The sequence below is a fragment of the Apodemus sylvaticus genome, chromosome 14 (genome assembly GCF_947179515.1).
Source record: "Apodemus sylvaticus chromosome 14, mApoSyl1.1, whole genome shotgun sequence".
NCBI lineage: Eukaryota > Metazoa > Chordata > Mammalia > Rodentia > Muridae > Apodemus > Apodemus sylvaticus.
The window spans coordinates 4,552,455-4,572,987 of record NC_067485.1 but is presented as its reverse complement, the minus strand read 5'-3'; positions in this window follow the sequence as shown (position 1 = coordinate 4,572,987).

The following is a 20,533-nucleotide window of genomic DNA, read 5'->3' as shown; positions in this document are numbered from 1 at the left end:
AGCTTCAAGCCAATGGGAGGTCTGGAGGCGGGGCCTGTGGACACCGGGGCCATCCTCAAAGTGTGTGCAAGGTGGGGCTGTGCAGGGCTGGACTGGCCAGGGCGGGGCGGGCCAGGGCCGGGCAGGGTGGGGCTGAATACCTGGTGTGGGAAGCTTAGTGGCCCCACCAAGTCTCCTGGACCAGCCAAGGCCACCAGCCCTGCTGCAGCCACAGGGATTGGTTATCACAGCAAAGATGTGCAGTGTGGGCAGGAAGGTGAATTCCTGGGGCCGGCCTGCTGGGCATCAGGGAATGCAGTATGTGATGCTGGGGTCCAGGCGAGGCGAGGAGCCCAGATGCACTGGAACTAGAGAGCAGCAAGCTCGGGACCTCCCGGTATGGGCCCTTCCCCTCTGGCCAGAACCGGGGTGCCAGGGCAGTGGTGCTGCCGGTCCTAGGCGTGCTGAGGGTCAGGTACAGCCGGCCAGGTGCTCGCATCCCTGTCTTCCATGAACCTGCGGCCTGACTGATGCCCTGGCAGCCAGGATGGGGCTGAGGGAGGTGCAGGGCCCTGTATTCCTGCGCAGGAAGGTGGGGTGGTAGGGACTGGACCTGCTGGCCAGGCACTGGTGTCCCCTTCACTTTAATTCCCTCCCCACCTCCTATGAAGGGGTGGAAAAGTTTTCAGAGGCCTGAATGGCCAAATATACACCACTCCAAGTGTGTGTCCTATAAATGCAAAAATAACAGACTAGTGAAGCTTCTTACCTGTCTTCAAAATGAGACATATGCCCACTGCATGATGGTCATTAAAAAGGAAACAAACTTCTCACCTAGTTCCCTCAAAAAATCCACATGTCTGCCCAGCCCACCATGGCAGAGGAAATTGATTTCACTACTGGAGATGCAGCGACTTCCAGCACTTCTCCTATACAGTGCTAAGCCCTGTGCAAAACAGCTTCCTGGTGCTTAAAGGGCGACCATGCAAAAACATGGAGATGTCAACTTCCAAGACTGTGAAGCATGGTCATGCCAAGGTAGGTCCTTCCAAGTCATTCTTGGCTTCACCGGTAAGATCATTTGTGTTCCATTCCACGTCATGAGGTTTCTATACTTAAAATAACTTCTTTCTCTAACCTCAGTCTCTTGAAAGATCGGACATTACTCTCAATAAGGCTGTCCATTAATTGGGCCCTTAGTATGTTTCATTAACTGGAAACCAAATTTTATTGAACCCTGGTGATCTAAAACATTTTGTTTAGTTGAAACAATCCAGTTCTTATAATTCTAAGAGACTTGGCTTTCACTTTCTGTGGACTCTTGTTAATTGAAGTGCTGAGTTACATAGTGTGTTGAGTTTTGATGCTATGAAGCTGTTCAGGTTTTGGGTACTTACTGTGTATCAGTTCTCTGCCCCTGCAACTTTTTCAAAGAAAATAAGATGACTTTGAAAGAGTTGAAAGGTTGAGGGAGAAATGGCTCTGCAGTAAAGGGCACTGACTGATCTTCCTAAGGTCCTGAATTCAATTCCCAGCAACCAAGTGGTGGCTCACAACCATCCATAATGAGATCTGACTCCCTCTTTTAGACTGTCTGAAGACAGCTACAGTGTACTCACATATAATAAAAAAATAAACTTTTTTTTTAAGTGGTGAAAGAATCCATTAAATTGTTGGGTTGTGCTACTGTGTAGGCATGACATAGATGACCAAGATTGACCATGTTTCCTTTTGTTCTCACCTCTATCAGGTACACCTTGTTGGAATTGACATTTTCACTGGCAGAAAATAGGAAGATATTTGTTCCTCTACTCACAACAAGGATATTCCAAATATTAAGAGAAATGAGTATCAAGTAAGTACTGATCTCCTTCATAGTGTTTCAGAAGTGTATAAATGCCCTCTTTAGTAGTAGTTTTACAAGAATTGAGAGTCATTTTATAGAGTATATTCCTCACCAGTTACTAGGCTCCACTTATCTTACAGATTAGAGAGATAGTGTTTTGTTTTGTTCTGTTGTTGTTAATATTCAGTGCCTTTTATTGTTGGGAAATAGGAGATCATGTATCTCAGGTGGCCTTGAACTCCCTATTCAAGGATGATCTTCAGTTTCTGACCCTCTTGCCTCTGCCTGTGAGTGCTGAGATTATAGGTTGCATCTTCATGCCTGGCTATCCTATACTGGAGGTCAAACCCAGGGCTTTGTGCATGCTTTAGGCAAGCAACCTACAGTTGTGCTGTTTCTCCAGCATCTATTCCTGCATGTTAAAAATGCTGTATTGGACCAGTGAGATGGCTTGGTTAGGCACTGTCAGTGAAGTCTTAGTCTGGATAGAGGTGCTCTCTACTTGTGAGCTGGGAAACACCTATACCTGCATACATATACTCACTAGATAAATAAATGTGAGGCAGGAGAATCAGAAAGATTTAGGAAGATTGGAATCAGCTGCATTCAGTCAATGACTTCCTTTTATTCTGTCTTTTAACTCCTTAAGAAGTTTAAAGGAGATGGGTTCCCATTCTGGATCTCCATCATCCATGTTACCCTGACTACTGAAGAATCCTCAGACTACAGTGGTTGGTTTACCGACTGCAGTCTTCAGTTTGGTATTTAGTGCCCAGAAGAAAAGTGATCATTTCACATCCATTGATTGGTTCTTGATTCCCTGCTCCACTGTAAAGGTATTTATATAATAACTTATTTGATCCTTATGATAGTTTAATTGACTCAGGAAGTGTTCCATCTTGATTCTCCAGATCATGTAAATGAACTTTGAACTTGGCAGTTGCATCATGAAGTTACTCATTAGCAATGTTCAGTACCTATCCCCTAAAGAAACAAAGTTATCAAGTAAAGAGAGCTATGCTTTGAGCTTCCAGGAGAATGCTTTCTATAAGTCTTCAAAAATACCTATCCTGAACATGAGAGAGGAGTCTTTTCTAGATTATCTAAATGTTTTTACCCACTATGAATGCAAACTTTTGTTAGAAACTTGTCAGATCAATCTATTGATCTGTCATCCAGCTGTCTCTATATTCTATCTCTCACCCATATAACTTTCATATACATACATTAGATTGTGAACATATGTGATTCCTTAAAAAGACTTTTAGTTCAATAATTAGTTGAAAACGATTTGAAGGCACTAGATATAAAGAACGGAAATATATGTGTCTCATTCTCAGATGGCATGACCCTTAGACTATTGACATCAAGGTTGTCCTTCATCTTGACTGCTAGATAACCCTCAGATTTCAGTAGTTTGTCTCCAAATTGTAGTCACCAGTTTGGTGTTCAGAAGTAGGCAAAATATAATTTGAAGTTCATTGAAAGTTTCTCCCCTCCATACTCCAGAGAAAAGGTACTTTTATCACTAGTATGGTTCATATAAGTAATCTTGTTCTAATCATATCAAGAAGTATTCTCTTTTGAATCCTCCCTATCATACAAGCTAACTCTTAACTCAGCAGTGATTCCTTGAAAAAGTAGCCAGTAGAGGAATATTCAGAACCAATCTTCTATAGAAACAAAATTATTATGTGAGGAGAGGTATGCTTTGGAGAGAACAGTTATGTAAATCCTAAAAAAAATCTGTCCAAGTTATGAGTGAGGATTATTGTATGAGCAGCCCAATTTTTTAAACACACCATGACTATAAAGATTTTTTTTCAAAGAATTTGGTTTGATATTTTGGTAGACCCCAAATTTCTGCTTTTTAACTAAAAGATATGGTGCCTTTGTACATATTTTTGAATGGGGTAACATGTTTTGGGCAAAATTATATTCTCTTAAAGAAGAAAATACTACATTTGTATGAGCAGATCACAGTAAAGAAACCATCAGAAGTTTAGCCACTCCGTTATTACAGGGAAGAATTTCATTATAGTTAGGAAAGGAAACATGTTCAGAGGCAACTGGAAGAATTCAGAGAGGAAAAGGAAACAGATTTGGCATGGCCAATGTTGTGTAAAGAGAAGAAAGAATATCAGGAGAGGAAATGGGGATAATTTGAATAGGAGAAACTTAGCATTCATAAAGATGGAGAGGGGGATCTATTGTTACCACAGCAAGGCAGTGGAGTGATTTGGAGAGGTGCAGGAATCTAGGTAGAGACTTTAAAATGTACAAGTATTTTTACTTCCCAGAATAAATATTGACATCCATATATTAGTCACAGGCAAGCATTAAGGGAAATGACTCCTTTTTCTGGACTAGACCAACTTCAGAAATATTTTTTGAATGCTGGAGGATTTGTTTGTTTGATTGTTTGTATGTTTGCTTGTTTATTTTTCTTATTTGACAGTGATCAAGTTTATTATAACAGTTTTGACAGTTCAGCTGAACATCATAATCACAAAAGCAGAGGTCTTTGGCTTGAGTTGTTTAGATTAATACAATTATACCCTCAGAAAACAATATACACCAGCTGCCCATTTCTAAGTTTTCACTTTTCAAGACAGTTTGAGGAAGGGACAATCAGATTAGAAAGACTTTCTGAAGGAAAATGGCATTTGGGCCAATATAGGAAAGGTCATGGTCTTCACATGTATAAAAAGAAGTCTAAAATTTTTAACTATGGGTAATTTTTAAAATTCTTACTATCTTTCCATTAGCATAACACTTATATTAAGAGTTACAATTATCCTTTAATATCACGTATTTATTGTGAATTTCATACATATAAACAATATATAAAATGTCATTATACATATTGCGACAATGTTTCTCAGATCTTCCCTGTCAACGTGTTTTCATATCATGAACCTTAAAAATTTAGTATCACTTCTTCACTGAATACTTGTTCTGTTAGGTGGAGACCAGGACTAGGAGGATCTTATTTTTTCTATATGGAATCTCTTGTGAAGGAAGACATGGGAGGAATACATTGAACCTTGCTGTTCCATTGTTCTGTGGAACTCACAAGGGGCACAAAAATGAGTTAAAGACATCTGTCCTTATTTAATGATGTTTTGGTTGTGTCTAGTAACCTGTGAGTATGTGCAACTCACACATATACACACATTCACACACAAAGAGGTAATATTTACCCTATCATGAAGTAATAGAAAATCACACCTCTGGGAAGTTAATTTGTTTGAGTTAATCCAGTCACTTTGTTGAAGTTGATTATCATGTTTTGGAGTTCTCTGGTGGAATTTTTGGGGTCACTTAAGTATTATATCAAATTATCAGCAAATAGTGATAGTTTGACTTGTTCCTTTCCAATTGGTATCCCTTTGACCTTATTTTTTTTCTAATTTCTATGGCTAGGACTTCTAGTACTATATTTAATAGGTAGGGAGAGAGTGGACCGCCTTGTCTAGCCCTTGCTTTTAGTGGGATTCCTTCAAGTTTTTCTCCATTTAGTTTGATGTTTGCTACTGATTTGTTGTGTATTGATTTTACTATGTTTAGATATGGGACTTGAATTCCTGCCCTTTCCAAGTCTTTTATCATTAAGGGGTGTTGGAATTTGTTAAATGCTTTCTTAGCGTCCAATAAGATGATCGTGTGTTTTTTTTCCTGTGAGTTCCTTCATATAATGGAATAATTACATTGATGGATTTCCTTATGTGGGACCATTCCTGCATTCCTGGAATGAAGCATACTTGATCATGATGGATGATCATTTTGATGTGTTCTTGGATTTGGTTTGCAAGGATTTTATTAAGTATTTTTGCATTGGTGTACCTAAGGGAAATTGATCTGAAATTCTCTTTCTTTGTTGGGTCTTGTGTGGTTTAGGTATCAGGGTAATTGCGGCTTAATAGAAAGATTTGGATAGTGTTTTCTTCCTTGACCAAGTTATCGTTGAGTAGAGCATTGTTTAGCTTCCATGAATGTGGGCTTCTATTATTTTTGTTGTTTTTGAAGACCAGCCTTGGTCTGTGGTGATCTGATAGAATGCAACAGATTATTTCTATCTTCTTATATGTTAAGGCCTGTTTTGTGACCAGTTGTATTTTCAGTTTTGGGGAAGGTACCATGATATGCTGAGAAGAAGGTATATTCTTTTGTTTTAAGATAAAATGTTACATAGGTATCTATTAAAACCATGTATCTATGGTTCATAACTTCTGTTAGATTCACTGTGTGTATGTTAATTTCTGTTTCCATGATGTATCCATTGTTGAGAGTGGGGTGTTGAAGTGTCCCACTATTATTGTGTGAGGTGCAATGTGTGCTTTGAGCATTAGTAAACTTTCTTTTATGAGTCTGGGTGCCCTTGCATTTGGATCATAGATGTTCAGAATTGAGAGTTCTTCTTAGTAGTTATTTCCTTTTATGAGTTTGGAAAATTGTTTTCCAGTCATTTACTCTGAGGTAGTGTCTGTCTTTCTCACTGAGGGGGGTTTCCCGTAAGCAGGAAACTTTGGGTCCTTTTTATGCATCCAGTCTTTTAGTTTGTGTCTTTTTTATTGGAGAATTGAGTCCATTGATATTATGAGATATCATTTAAAAGCGATTGTGGCTTCCTGTTATTTTGTTATTAGAGGTAATATTATGTTTATGTGGCTATCTTTTCAGTTTGTTAAAAGATTATTTTCTTGCTTTTTCTAGGGTGTAGTTTCTCTCCTTTTTTCGAGTTTTCTAGTTATTATCCTTTGTAGGACTGGATTTTTGGGAAGATATTGTGTAATTTTCTTTTGTCATGGAATATCATAGTTTCTCAATCTATGGTAATTGACAGTTTTCTTGGTATAGTAGTCTGGGCTAGCATTTGTGTTCTCTTAGGGTCTGTAGGACATCTGGTCAGGATTTTCTGTCTTTATAATCTCTGTTGAGAAGTTGGGTGCAATTCTGATAGGTCTGCCTTTATATTTCTTGACCGTTTTCCTCTATGGCTTTTATAATTAAACAGCTTTTCCCTTGAATACTTATGTCTTGTATATTGACATATGTATTGTTCAACTACTATTTATTTTAAAATATTTCTGTCTAATCAAAATCATTGTTATTTCCTAAGATATCTACAAACAACTCTTAAATAGAGCAAAATATATCAAGAATTATTTTGCTCTTCACATCCACATGTTCTGTATTATTTTACCTCTCTAATTCTGCCCTCTGCTTTCTGTATGTCTATGCACTCTCACACCTGCTTTGGAAGAATGGCTACATAATCATGACTCTTTATCCTCATATTTACTTGAATGTTCTTGGCATAGGGATTTCTTTTTATGTAACATATTTTTAGAAATCATTTTTATTAACTTACCTTTGGGGTGTGTGTGTGTGTGTGTGTGTGTGTGTGTGTGTGTGTGTGTGTGAGTGTGTGTGGTCATGTGTATACATACAGTACTTAGGACAAAATTTATAACTTCACCCATACTCCGTAGTTAGTAGTTTTGTTATTGAGTTATACATACAGTTGTTAGATAATTGTCTATTCGGAGCTGGAGAGATGGCTCAGTGGTAAAGAACACTGCCTGCTCTTCCTGAGTTCCTGAGTTCATTTCCCATCAAACACATGGTGGATTGCATCCATCTGTAATAGGATCTGATGCCTCTTCTTGTGTGTCTGAAGACAGGTACAGATTACTCATATAAATGAAATGAATGAAATTTTTAAAAAGTGTCTATTTTTCTAATAATTATATTATTGCTCCATTTTCACTATTGGATTTAGTGTAGATCATAAATGTAACTGTTATGTAGTATGCAGAGCATTGAAGACCATTCCTCCTGTAAAACAGAATAGAATGTAGCTCAGGGAGTCAACTTCTTTCTGACTTATAAATGCTAATGGGTACAAAATGTATCTATAGTTGATATTCGAACATGTCACTGTTGAAATTGCCCTAAAAACACAAGGTCTGTACAATGATCACCATGTAATTTGATTTTAATACTTTCTAGGTTATACAAAACAGTGATTAAAGAGAAAGTGTAGTATAAAATTAATTTCTAACCAGTGACATTAAATAGACTACTCAGTAGCTTAGCTAAACCAAATGTGTCCTCAGTACAGAGAAGACCATCAGAGCGGATAGTACTGCATGGAAATGCACTGTTGCCTCTGCTGCTTGATTTCAGCTATGACAAATGCTCAGTATTGTAGAAGAGCAATCTCCCTGATGTCTTTCAGCACCTTTGTGACTTAGGTTCAACTCCTTTACAATAAACATTTTTACTGATTTTCACCCACAACTCTAGTGCTTTCATATGTTACCCTGCCATAATTTTTAACAAACTTGTGTGTCATTTAGAAGATTGGTAATATGTACTTTTTAGATTTTCTTCATGTGATGATGTGTTTATTTCCCTTTTTGCCTTGAAGAAATGTTTAGAACATAAAAACATTGTTCTAATTTAAATAAATATCCTTCATCACTTTTCTTTCTCCGAGTTCTTTAATGAGTATTTAGCAATGATCTTTTTTATTCTTATCAATTCTTTGGTGGTTTTCTTTGATTTTATGTTTATAGTTTGGACTTTTAGGTTAGGAAAAAAGGTATAATTCCTTTTTCCTATAATAAACATATTTTTATGTATCATTGAACAATAATTATAAGCCTATATTTCCTAATATTGGGAACATGTAATTATAAGGTTAATCTTATCTCTTGAGAATTACTTACATATCCGTGGTTCACCCTGAGTCAAGAAATATTTTAATGTGCACAGAATAGACCTGGTTTTCCTTTCATTTTCACGCACTAAAAATATTAATTAGAACTATTTTGTTTAAAGAGACACTGTCTCTTGAAATGTGTCTGTTTTTAAACAACATCACTATCAGGAAAAATGCACACATCTTTGCAATTATTAGTTAGATCTTAATGTGTTTGAAATGCTCTGAAAAGACAGTATTTTATAATAATGTCAATTAAAATTCTATGTGAATTATTTCTCTATCTCGTGTGCTTTTCTATAATCCTTTGTTTTTAAATTGTACAGAAGTTCTCAAATATTCACAACATATCAGAAGCTTTACTTTTCCTTAAGTTTTCATTGCTCACTGTGTGTGTGCCATTGTGTGTATGATTCTGTGTGTGTGTGATTGTGTCTGTGCCATTGTGTGAACAATTAAGTGTGTTTGTGAATGTGGTGTTCGAATGTGTCCTTGAATATATGATTTCTGAGCCATGAGCTACGTTTTAATCCAGATCAAATGCACACATTGGTTCCTTCCTATTTGCATTAAAACCACAAAAACAGAGATGCTCTTACATATTCTAAGATGTTTTTGCAGAATTCTTAGTCTAAAGATAAAAAGGTGTAAAATCAGTTAGTGTAACTTGTTCTTATTTATAAATTCAAGTAACCTGTCATGTTATAATACGGTTTTGGATGGATCTTCAGCAAAACACACACACACACACACACACACACACACACACACAATTATTTTCAGGACAATAGGCCTGCAAAAGAAATGGCTTATGACGTGGTTTCCTTTAATTTTGGTACAAGGTTGCTTCAGGATAGTGACGGGAACTTGTGCTATGTTTCTTATTTAAGGGATTGTTTCCTAGTCACTTACAGTGCTTTTCTTATATGGAGCATTATGTAGAAAGAGTACTAACTTATCTTTTGTTTTTTAATTTTCTTTTGTTTTTGTCTTTTGTTTTCTTTTTAAATAGCGGCTGCTATTAATCGTTATTTACCTAATACTGTGCACATTCTGGGCATTAAAGTAAGAATGTGAAATGATGAAAGTCTAGATGGGGAGGAAGCATGAGATGGTTCTCTATTTCAACCACCCTCCCTGCCTGTCTATTGCCATTATGAAAAAAAAATCAGGATGCTGAGCTCCTGCACCCATGGCTACTCAGTCTTCCTTTATCATACAAAAGCTGCTACAGTTATGTTTGAATAACAAGTATCCTTGTAGTTAATTTTGTACTAAATATGGAAGACTGACAGTCTTCCAGAGTTATCTCCAGTGAAGAAAACAGGATATTTATTCTACATTAGAATTGCCATTTCGGACTGTAGATTATAAGCAATGATTAGATAATAACTAGTTTTGTAATGATGAGGTTCAAAGTTATTTTATACTATTCTTCTCTGTACTTTTTGTGGCCATTATGTGTAAAAGCAACAAAATTCGATAAGGTGAATGATATAATTAAGAAGTTACTACCAATTATATAAATGCCTGTAAGGTATTTTAAAGTTACTTGGGGTTAAAATTGAATTTTGTTTTTGAGATCCACATATGTGCAAATTTGTATACATATAAACAATCAGATGAACTTAATTATGATAAATTTGCACTCATATTTTTCGATCTTCTCCTTTTGGAAATAAAGGCATATAAGGTATAATAATAGTCTTGAAAGGGACTTTTATTGAATTTCTTGTCTACATTTAATAAAAATGAAACACATAGCCCAACGGTATTGAGCCATACTTTTACTATCTCTAGGCAAAGATGCATTGTAATAAATTGAGATTAATTGGTCATATGTGCACACCTGATTTAATGTATGCCAAACATTTAGTCAAGAAAATCTTTCTATCGTTCTCTCTCTCTCTCTCTCTCTCTCTCTCCTCTCTCTCTCTCTCTCTCTCTCTCTCTCTCTCTCTTTCTCTCTCTCTCTCCTTCCTCCCTCCCTCTCACCCCCTCCCTCCTACCCTCCCTCCCTTCTTTCTTTTCTTTCTTTCTTTGTTTCTTTCTCTCTTTCTTTCTTTCTTTCTTTCTTTATTTTGTCTTCTTATAATTTTATTGCAATTCTTTTACATTATATGATTCCTCTCCTCTCCCATTCCTTCTTGTTTTCTTTTCCTGTATGGGGAGGTGTAAGTGTGCCCATGTGGTGTATTTGTGGTGGTTTTTAAATATTTAATAAATGTACTTGTATATTTCTGTTTTTCTCTCTGCATACATATTTGTATGTTTATTTTTCTCCTTTTAACTGTGCATCTCTGTGTAATTCTCTATCACTCATTCTGTGTTTGTTTCTCCCTATGTCCCACTCTATCACTTCATGTGAGTTTATATGATGACAATCTGAATGTGAGTCTGCTTCTCTGTCTCATTCTTTTCTCTCCATTTATGTTTTGGGTGGGTGGAGTTTTGAGTGTCTGCTGGAATGGATTTTCATCCCCTAGCAAAATACATTTGAACTCCATGGAAAAATTCCTTAATTTTAATCATGAACCAACAAGAAAGTACTATTAATGATAACTCCAATTAGAGCATGGAATCATTTTTGTCATTCCTTTAAGATGCTAATTATCTCAAAAGAATGTACGATTTATATGATTGTTTCAAATGGATCTATAACTCTGAGTGCAGTAATTATTAATTCCATCTTCATTCTCTCCATAGACTGGCTCTCTCTAAATGAAAGACAATGGTTGTGTGTACTCTTAGGCACCCTCAAAGCCTCTCTGTTTTTTTGTCTATTTTTCTCACTGTTGCTGAAATAACCATATCTTTCAGATGTTCCTTTATAAAGTCATCATAATCACTGTGAGTATATGACTCTCTGGGTACTAGGCTGTGTCCTCATGTCAAATCAATGTTTAATATTCCGCTGACAGACTGGAGAGACCTTTGTGAGTCATTTTGTAGTAACATTGGTCATGGTTAGTGTTGATGGCTGAATGTAATTACTTATTCTGCTGTGGATCCATAGACCAAGATTCCCTCAGTTAGGAAAGGCAAGTCCCCAAGAGTTTTCTCCTGAAATCAGTCCTGATGTCTTAAATCTGTTCCGAAGACATGTCCCTTAATGCTAGTTGTAATAATTTCCCTGCTACAGAGCTAGAAATTGAAAGTAAAGAAAATCACTAGATACTTCAAGATTCTACAGTCAAATTATTTGTGACCGTTGTTTCTTTTTGGCTCTCAGAACAGTGGAGATTATCAACTGTGGTTCTGTCCTGGACACGAAGCTCCAAGAGCACTCCAAGGTAAGTAACAGTGATATGTAAGTAAGGACTAGCTGAGAATGTTTTCATTATTCAGTCTTAAATATGAGTTCACATTAAAACAAAATAACTAAACATTTCATTTATTAAATTCATAATTCATTATTATAGTCTTCAGGCACATGAAAACATCTTATTCTGAAACAGTCTGCAGTCTGACAAAAAATATAACAGAAACTTCTATGTTTTCCCCTACAGAAACTTAATTTTCCTATAAATATGAATAAAAACTCTGCATATATCATTTCTAAGAAAATAACTGAAAAAAAGCATTTGGAAGTCATTACAGAAAATCCTACAAGCAAAAGAAAATTTTCATTGATTCGCAACACTCATGTGATAGCTGGTAGGCAACCATTATCCCAATTTCAGGGGATCAAATTCCTGTTCTGACCTGCTCAGGTATCAGGCTCAATATGGTACAAAGATATACATCAGAGCAAAACAGTTACAAACAGAAGCATATCTAAAGTTAAAACAAAAACACCTTCAAAAAACAATTCATTGTCATTAAGTAAACTGTCATCTTTTTGCTTTGTGTGTCTGGGTGGAAGATTTCTCATAGGCAACAAGAAATTCAGCGACTTTAAAAAATATAGTATTTGTTTGTTTTTAGGCTTTTGTCCCAGGATTTAAAAACTGGAACTGTGGTAGCTTGGAGCAAATATCCCCCAAAATTCTACAATGTAGCTGAGGACTTTGATTATAAATTGTTTTTTTTTGTTTGTTTGTTTTGTTTTTAATAGTCATTCCAAGTATCCATGAAATATATTGTTTTGGTAAGTCCCTCACCCTCCCAAAAGCCGTCCCCACTGCTAAGAGGAGGATGGCTGTATCCATGCCCTGATTACACTCTGGGGAAGGTGAGAGCAATGCTTCCATGTAAATTATGTACTGCAATTTTTTAAAGCCCTCTGCATTAAAAAATCTTCATTTTTATTTTTACCTTCTGAACTATCAGCCATTGTGCCCTCTACCACCACCCCCTATTTTTCCCCCAACTTTATGTTTGAAGGCTTTGCTCTCCCTCGGAGTGGGGTCGAGGTATTGAAGCAGCCAGGAATGTCCTCTACACTGACTTGAGACCATTTTAATAAGAGTGCACACCTTACAAAATTTTATAATGAAAATTGTAAATGTAGCCATATCTCAGAGTCCATGTGAAATATGCAGCTCACATCTCCATATGACTAACAATTCTGCCACTGAATGAGAGATCATATTTAGATTATTGGAGATGTCCCTATCACATCACCTGCTATTCTTTCAAATGCCTTTTTAAAATAAATCAATGCCAAATAAATAACAGTAATAAAATTTAAAAAGCATTTGGATACAATTTAATATTCTGAGATCATCAAGTGTGCTTGCAAGGATGATCTTTTAAATGCTAACAAATAGGTGAGGTTCGAATGTAGAAAGTGATCTCCAGACAAGTGACAGCAACAATGTCTTTTGAAGATTAGAGAAAATTGTTATTCAATATTTTCTCATGTATCATAAAACTAATCTATAGGGTCATTTGTATTATTTGGATGAAACTGAAACTGGACTACTTTTATTTTTTCCAATATTAATTTACAGGATTTTATTTTTAATTTTTGAATTGTTTACATTCGAAATGATTTTCCCTTTCCCAGTTAACACCTCCCCCAAAGTCCCATAAGCCCTCTTCCCTCCAATGTCAAAGTATAACACAAAATAGGTCGCCATACAAAATTCTCCTGTGAAGTAACAAATTGAATTTTTTCTCCTTGATTTTAGAGTTCTCAGATTGCACATCCTTACTTACACATCATAATAACCATGTAAGTCTCCTTATGCTTAGCACATACAATCTACTTTGTCCCCAAAAAGAATGAGACATAAAATACAGTAGTGGTTCCTAAATCTGATTGGAAGGGTTGCTCAGCCTCATTATTCTTAGTGTCAATACATATTCTCATTTCTTCTTATAGATTGTGAGAATCCACATGACATTATAATGACATAACTTCAAAATACCTACAGTAGATTAAACTCAAGAATTTTCACAGCTTTTCCCATCTTGCCTTGGTTGTTTGTGAAGATGTAAATGCAAATGCACAGGAGCAATTCATCTTAAAGACCCAAGACTCAGCTAGAACCCAGAAGAAAGTGAGTCCTCCACCTTTCTTCAAGTACCATCCTGGTTCCCTCTTCAATTTAGCATCCAACATTAATGCATGTTGACATTTTCTTGCTCAGGGGAGGGACACTGTAAAAAACAAACCCAAAACAAAACAATATGCCCCATGTCCAGCTAGAGATCTCTATATTCTGATATCAAGACTAAGCTTGATTATAAGGAGAACTTTCAATTGTTCCAGACAAATAGAATATATACCTTATTATGAAGGGGAAATACTGTTGATGATAGAAATTTAAGAATGGTTCTCCTAAAAGCTCTACAAGCTTCTTATGAAGGGGAAATACTGCTTATGGTAGAAATTTAACAATGGTTCTCCTAAAAGCTCTACAAGAAATCTGAGAATGGGAGGAGGTTCACTATAATATTTGAAGACAATAAAAATTGATTGATGTTAATAAAAGTGAAAGTGGCTGTGAAAATGAATATGAGTTCTGAAACAATTGCCTTTACATAGTTCAGGGAAATTTATCAATTAGATATCATTTATCTTATGATGTAGTCTAACTTAGCATCTTGTGAGAATTCCCACATGATCATGTCTTAGAGAACACAAGATCATGCCTTAAAGACATCTTACAAATTAATAACAGTGTAAAGGGAAGAAAAATATATAGACACTGCAGGATACCTAACCCATTACAACAGGGATATTATGCAACTGAAATTGGGTTTTTTAAAAGACCCATATAAATTACAGTGTTCTAGGTAATGATCACTTCTGCTCCTTAGATGAAATGGGAAGACATCTTGAAAAAAGACCTTTTCTGACATCATGTTTACATAGGGTCTCTGTGCCACACCAGGACCAAAGAGGAAAACTCTTTGGAAAAGGTATGAGTTCCATTTGCTAAGATGGAAAATGGCCCATAGCAATTCTGTTAGGTCTCACATGGTTCATTTCTGGTTCTCCTAAGTAAAATCTGAAAAAATTAGTGTTGCCTTATCTTTCAGGGTTAACATTAGGATGAGATGTATATAAAAAAAGATTGAGGCACAAAACCAGTTCAAGGCTTGTCAATGCCAGCCTCTGCACTGCATCTGTGCTCACCATAATCTGGTTTTCATGAGCAAATAGTGCTCTGTGCTTCATGACATTTGACAGGTATTTCCCTTTCTTCCTCTCAGGACATCCTCTCGTAATAAGGGAAAAATGCCCCACAACAGAGGGCTTATTCATCATTTCTGCCAATGAGACATCATGTAAAACCCTAAGGGAAGTGTTGGATGCTAGGGAAGACGTTGATATAAAAGATCACTTGGTCCATGAAGAGGTCTGGATCCTAAAGGTAGGGAAATTCCTTGAATCATCCACCTTCAGGATTTCTCTGAGTCTACATGAGCAATTTTCTTCATCATAAATTCCCTTGAATGATAGTAGAAATATATGAGAGAAATCTGGCAAGCTGAAAGGTTCTTCTGCTATTCACAACATAAAGAATAGGGACTCAAACAGAAATCCAGTCAGAATGAGGCATAATGTAACTAAATATTGTTCATGTGATTTTTTTTTTCATGTGGCCATGTGGAGGATCACTTCATACACGCATATGTGTGTTCTCTGGTATGCATGCCTAGTCAGATGCATTTGACTACCAGGCTTCTTCTCTCCTAATCACTCTGTCCTATTTTTCTGAGAGGCAGATTTCGTTTCCTCAGTATGGAGGATGTGACTCCTTCATGTACCTCTCTGTTACACATACTTATGATCTGCATATCTTTGTCTCATGAAACATTGGTACCCCATGCAGGTCCTCATGACTGTGAAACAAGTATTCTTCATTACTCTGCCATACCTTCAGCACAACAAAATGATCATTTTTATCTTATTATTAAAATTAAAATTCAATTCAATCATTTCATTTCCTTCCTGTTCCTTTGTCTGACTTTGTTTCCCATCATCTCCCACTTCTGTGAAAATACGGGGCCACTTTTCATTCATTGTTATTATCATATAGAGAAAAATGTGTCTGTAAATATGTTCAAATAACAAGTCCAATATCCTCCGTAGTATATGGACTAATTCTGTGAAGTTTGTCTTCACAAGATTTACTCATTCCCAGTTAGTGTTGCTATCATGGATGATGCTTTGATCAGAAATTCTTTTGACAAGCCTATTATATTGTTGGAGTATCAGATGTGAAGCCTTGCCAACATGACTAGGAGGCCCAGTCTCAAAACAGATTACCTGATCATCTGGTGTACAGTCTTTCTGATTCTTTTAACCAATGTTTAGAGCCCAAGGTTCAGAAGTTGGTAGGCAATTTGTATACAGTTGGTCCTGGAACAAAAGGACATTTTGTTCTCTGTACCCTGAAGAGCTGTGGTGTTCTGTAATACTCTCCATTCTTTACCTAGAGAACCTACTTTGATGTATGGAAAAAGGCTTAATTATGTACAGATTTTAGTTTAATTATTTAGAACAGAGTAGAGAACCATGCTTGTTTAGAGAAACAGTGATATGACCTTTTCTAAGAGCCTCATGTGATCTCATGCTTCCAGTGATAGACATTATTTTCTGATCTTCAAATGTTAGATAATAACTGAATATGGTTGCTTTGTTGTAGTTACTATAACTGTATATTTCTGTTATTTTAAAATAGTATTTGACCTGATGCATTGATCTCTCAGGTGTGCTAGTTTGCTAAGATGTCCTGTAGAGGCACTTTGACCAAAGAAGAGTATCTTTTGCAATCCAGGCAATTTTGAAAATCTGCTCTTAGTTTACCTGTTTTGAAGGACAAATTTTACTGGCTCTGCATATCAGTCAACATCCTACCTTAGGAAAAGTTGGGGAGCTATGAAGAAAGTTGGAACTAAACCAAATTTTAGAGTTGACTATGGTTTGAGTAATCTCCATAATTTCTTTTCTGAAAAATATTTTTCTCTCTTTATAAAGAGTTTCTTTGAACTATTAAAGGAAGTCTGCTGACTTCTCTATTATATAACCAGTGGCTTGCTGTTAACCAAAAGATCAATGACAAAGAGAAATTAGCAGCAGTGCAGAGGTAATGGCTGGTCAAATATTGGAACTATATTAACAAAATAGAAGTTATATTTGCTTATACACATTAGAGATTATGTATCCTAGAAATATTCACTAAAAATGCTGACTGGCAACAAAACTTTCAGTTGTTCACAAACATGGAAGACATTTTGAAACGGAAGTATGACTTGGTGAGTCACAGTGGATCATCCTTATGAGTATCATCTTTTTATTCCATGTACATTTTTCATTTCCCCCTGAATCTGGGGAAACGTTTCAAGCAATATTTTGAGTGTTCATTCTCACTTTGATGTTATTCATGGAGGGCCATACATAAGATACAATTACTCTGTCCACTTTCTTGATATTTACAAATCTAGTAAACTTGTTTTAAAATAACTGTGTCTTTGTTCAGTCTTTTAAAAAACTCCCAGAACCAAATGCTCTGGGACAACTTTTTAGGATTTTACATAATATTGCACAAAATTCTTCTGTTAACCAAATGCCAACTTAGCATCTATCTGCTGAGATAGTACCATATATCTCATGGCTTCCTAGCTATCACAATAAAATCCTGGAAAAAAATTTTTGCCAAAAAGGTTATTAGGCATAAAATCTAAACCTAGATTGAGAAGCCTTTACAATGAGATAGGAATTCAGGATTATTCTGAGTGTCTGGCTTAGTTTGTTGTTGATGATGATGGTCTTGATTTTGCTTTTGTTTCATTTTGTAAAATAAGTAAAAATTTGAATGGTGTTCTTTTGGTAAAGAAAAATCATTGATTGATTTTAAGTAAGAAAAATATAAATGAGTATTTGAGCTCAATGACTTAGTCTTTTGTCAGTTGTGATTTAGAATATGCTTAGATTAAGCCAATGTGAAAAATGCTATGAAATGGTAAAAAATCCTGGGTACTCAGTTCAGCAATCAAGACTGAATTCTGATATAATTAGTATAGAATGTGTGAAATCCTACTCATTTTCAATGTGGTTTCTCCAACAAAAGAAAGGCAATATAATTTGAATTTTTATCAGATATAGTGATTATTACTCCTGATTGGTGTGATTAAATATAATGTTGGCCTCTTGATGTTGCTTATGATTGGTTAAGAGAAATTATATTGTACACTTTTCTATGGGACTTGCCTTTCAAAATCTATACTAAAATAACAGAACTTCTATAGTATTGGTATTAAATGGTTATTTTGACTCTCAGTATTTGAATTTCTGAATCAATATTAATTGGCCAACTGCTCTTTGATCTGAAAGGAATATATTTTAGGATGGCATAACTCAGAATAAATATTCCTCATATTGTATAGGGTCAAATATCAGAAGGAAAAAATAGTATTCAAAAGAACATTACATTGGAGATCCATAAGTCTCAAGTATCCTCCACATAGGGCATTTTTACAAATACCTCCCAACATAATAAACCTGAAATCGTGCTGTTCCCATATCTTCTGCATTGAGCCTTCAGAGACATGGGAATGTTACTGGTCAGATGGGTTTGCCTGTCTCTCGCTTTTTAGTTAGCCCTTGGGAAATGTGAGTAGGATAGATTCCCACTCAAATGACCTCATTCAAAGGTCATCTTCCCTCCTTAGTTGTGCATTTCTATAAGCATACTTACAAATATGCACAGCCATGAATGTGTCAAAGATAAACAAACTTAATCAAGTGGCCAATGTGTATAACATACTAATCATCACAAGGTGAAAACTGGAAAACATCCTCTTATATCAAATTGGACTGTGATAATCTCACTTGAATATCTGATCTCACAATGTTTAAATTTCTTACAAGAAGCCTGACCCTATGGTTTATTAAAGCTAATATTTTCTCACAATTTTGAACTACATACTTTTAGCCTCCAAGAGTTTTAAATAAAATGTGATTTGTAACCATGCAAAATGACAGAGATCCTCTGTATTTGCCCTGTTTTATCACAGATATCCTGGTAATATTCATAATTGAAAACTCTCCAACATTTTTCAGATTAGACATGGTGGCAGTCTGGTAAGAAACATCATTTTTTCATCCACATGGAGCAAATACTTCATGTTCCCAGAATAATCCATCTAACATCAGCAATATAAAGGAACTAGAACATGGACTCAGCAGCTGACACAGTGGGAGGACATGGACCCGTGGCCATTGTATAGTGGCGGTAAGTCCAGTGGCTCCTTTTCTCTAGGAGAGTATTATAGGTGTGTATAGATATTCTACTGCCATAATTTAAGACTTAGAATCGTTTAGCACTTAAACTATGAATTAAAACAAACAGCAATGAAGAATTTGATAAACCATGTGAAGGGAAACTTCACCTGTGGGTTATAAACTCCTATTTTGGAGATAGAAAGCATTGGGAAGAAACCAGTGGACAAAGATACAAATATCAACAACAGAATACAAGAGATAGAAGAAAGAATCTCAGATGCTGAAGATACCATAGAAACCATGGACTCGACAGTTAAAGAAAATGCAAAAAGCAAAAAGCTTGTAACCCAAAATATCCTGGAAATCCAGTACACAATGAGAAGACCAAACCTAAGGATTATAGGCATAGATGAGAGTGAAGATTTACAACTAAAAGGGCCAGCAAATATCTTCAATAAAATTATGGAAAAAAACTTCCCTAACCTAAAGAGAGAGATGCCCATGAATATACAAGAAGCCTACAGAACTCCAAACAGACTGGACCAGAACAGAAATACTTCCCGTCACATAATAATCAAAACACCAAATGTACTAAACAAAGAAAGAATACTAAAGGCAGTAAGAGAAAAAGGCCAAGTAACATATAAAGGAAGACCTATCAGAATCACAGCAGACTTTTCACCTGAGACTATGAAGGCTAGAAGATCCTGGGCAGATCTCATGCAGACTCTAAGAGAACACAAATGGCAACCAAAACTACTATATCCAGCAAAACTCTCAATCACCATAGATGGAGAAACTAAGATATTTCACGACAAAACCAAGTTTACCCAATATCTATCCACAAACCCAGCCCTACAAAGGATAATAGGAGGAAAACACCAATACAAGGAGGGAAACTTCACCCTGGAAAAAGCAAGATAGTAACCTTTCATCAAATCCAAAAGAAGTTAACCAATCAAATTTAAAAAATAACGTCAAAAATGACAGGAAGTAACAATCACTATTTCTTAATATCTCTTTACATCAATGGACTCAATGCCCCAATAAAAAGACATAGACTAACTGACTGGATACCTAAACAGGACCCTACATTTTGCTGCTTACAGGAAACACACCTAAGGGTCAAAGAAAACACTACCTTAGAGTAAAAGGCTGGAAGACAATTTTACAAGCAAATGGTCTCAGGAAACAAGCTGGAGTAGCCATTTTAATATCAGATGATTTTTCAACCCAAAGTCATCAAAAGAGACTCTGAGGGACACTTCTTGCTGGTCAAAGGAAAAATACAACAAGAAGAACTCTCAATCCTGAACATCTATGCTCCAAATGCAAGGTCACCCTCTTTCGTAAA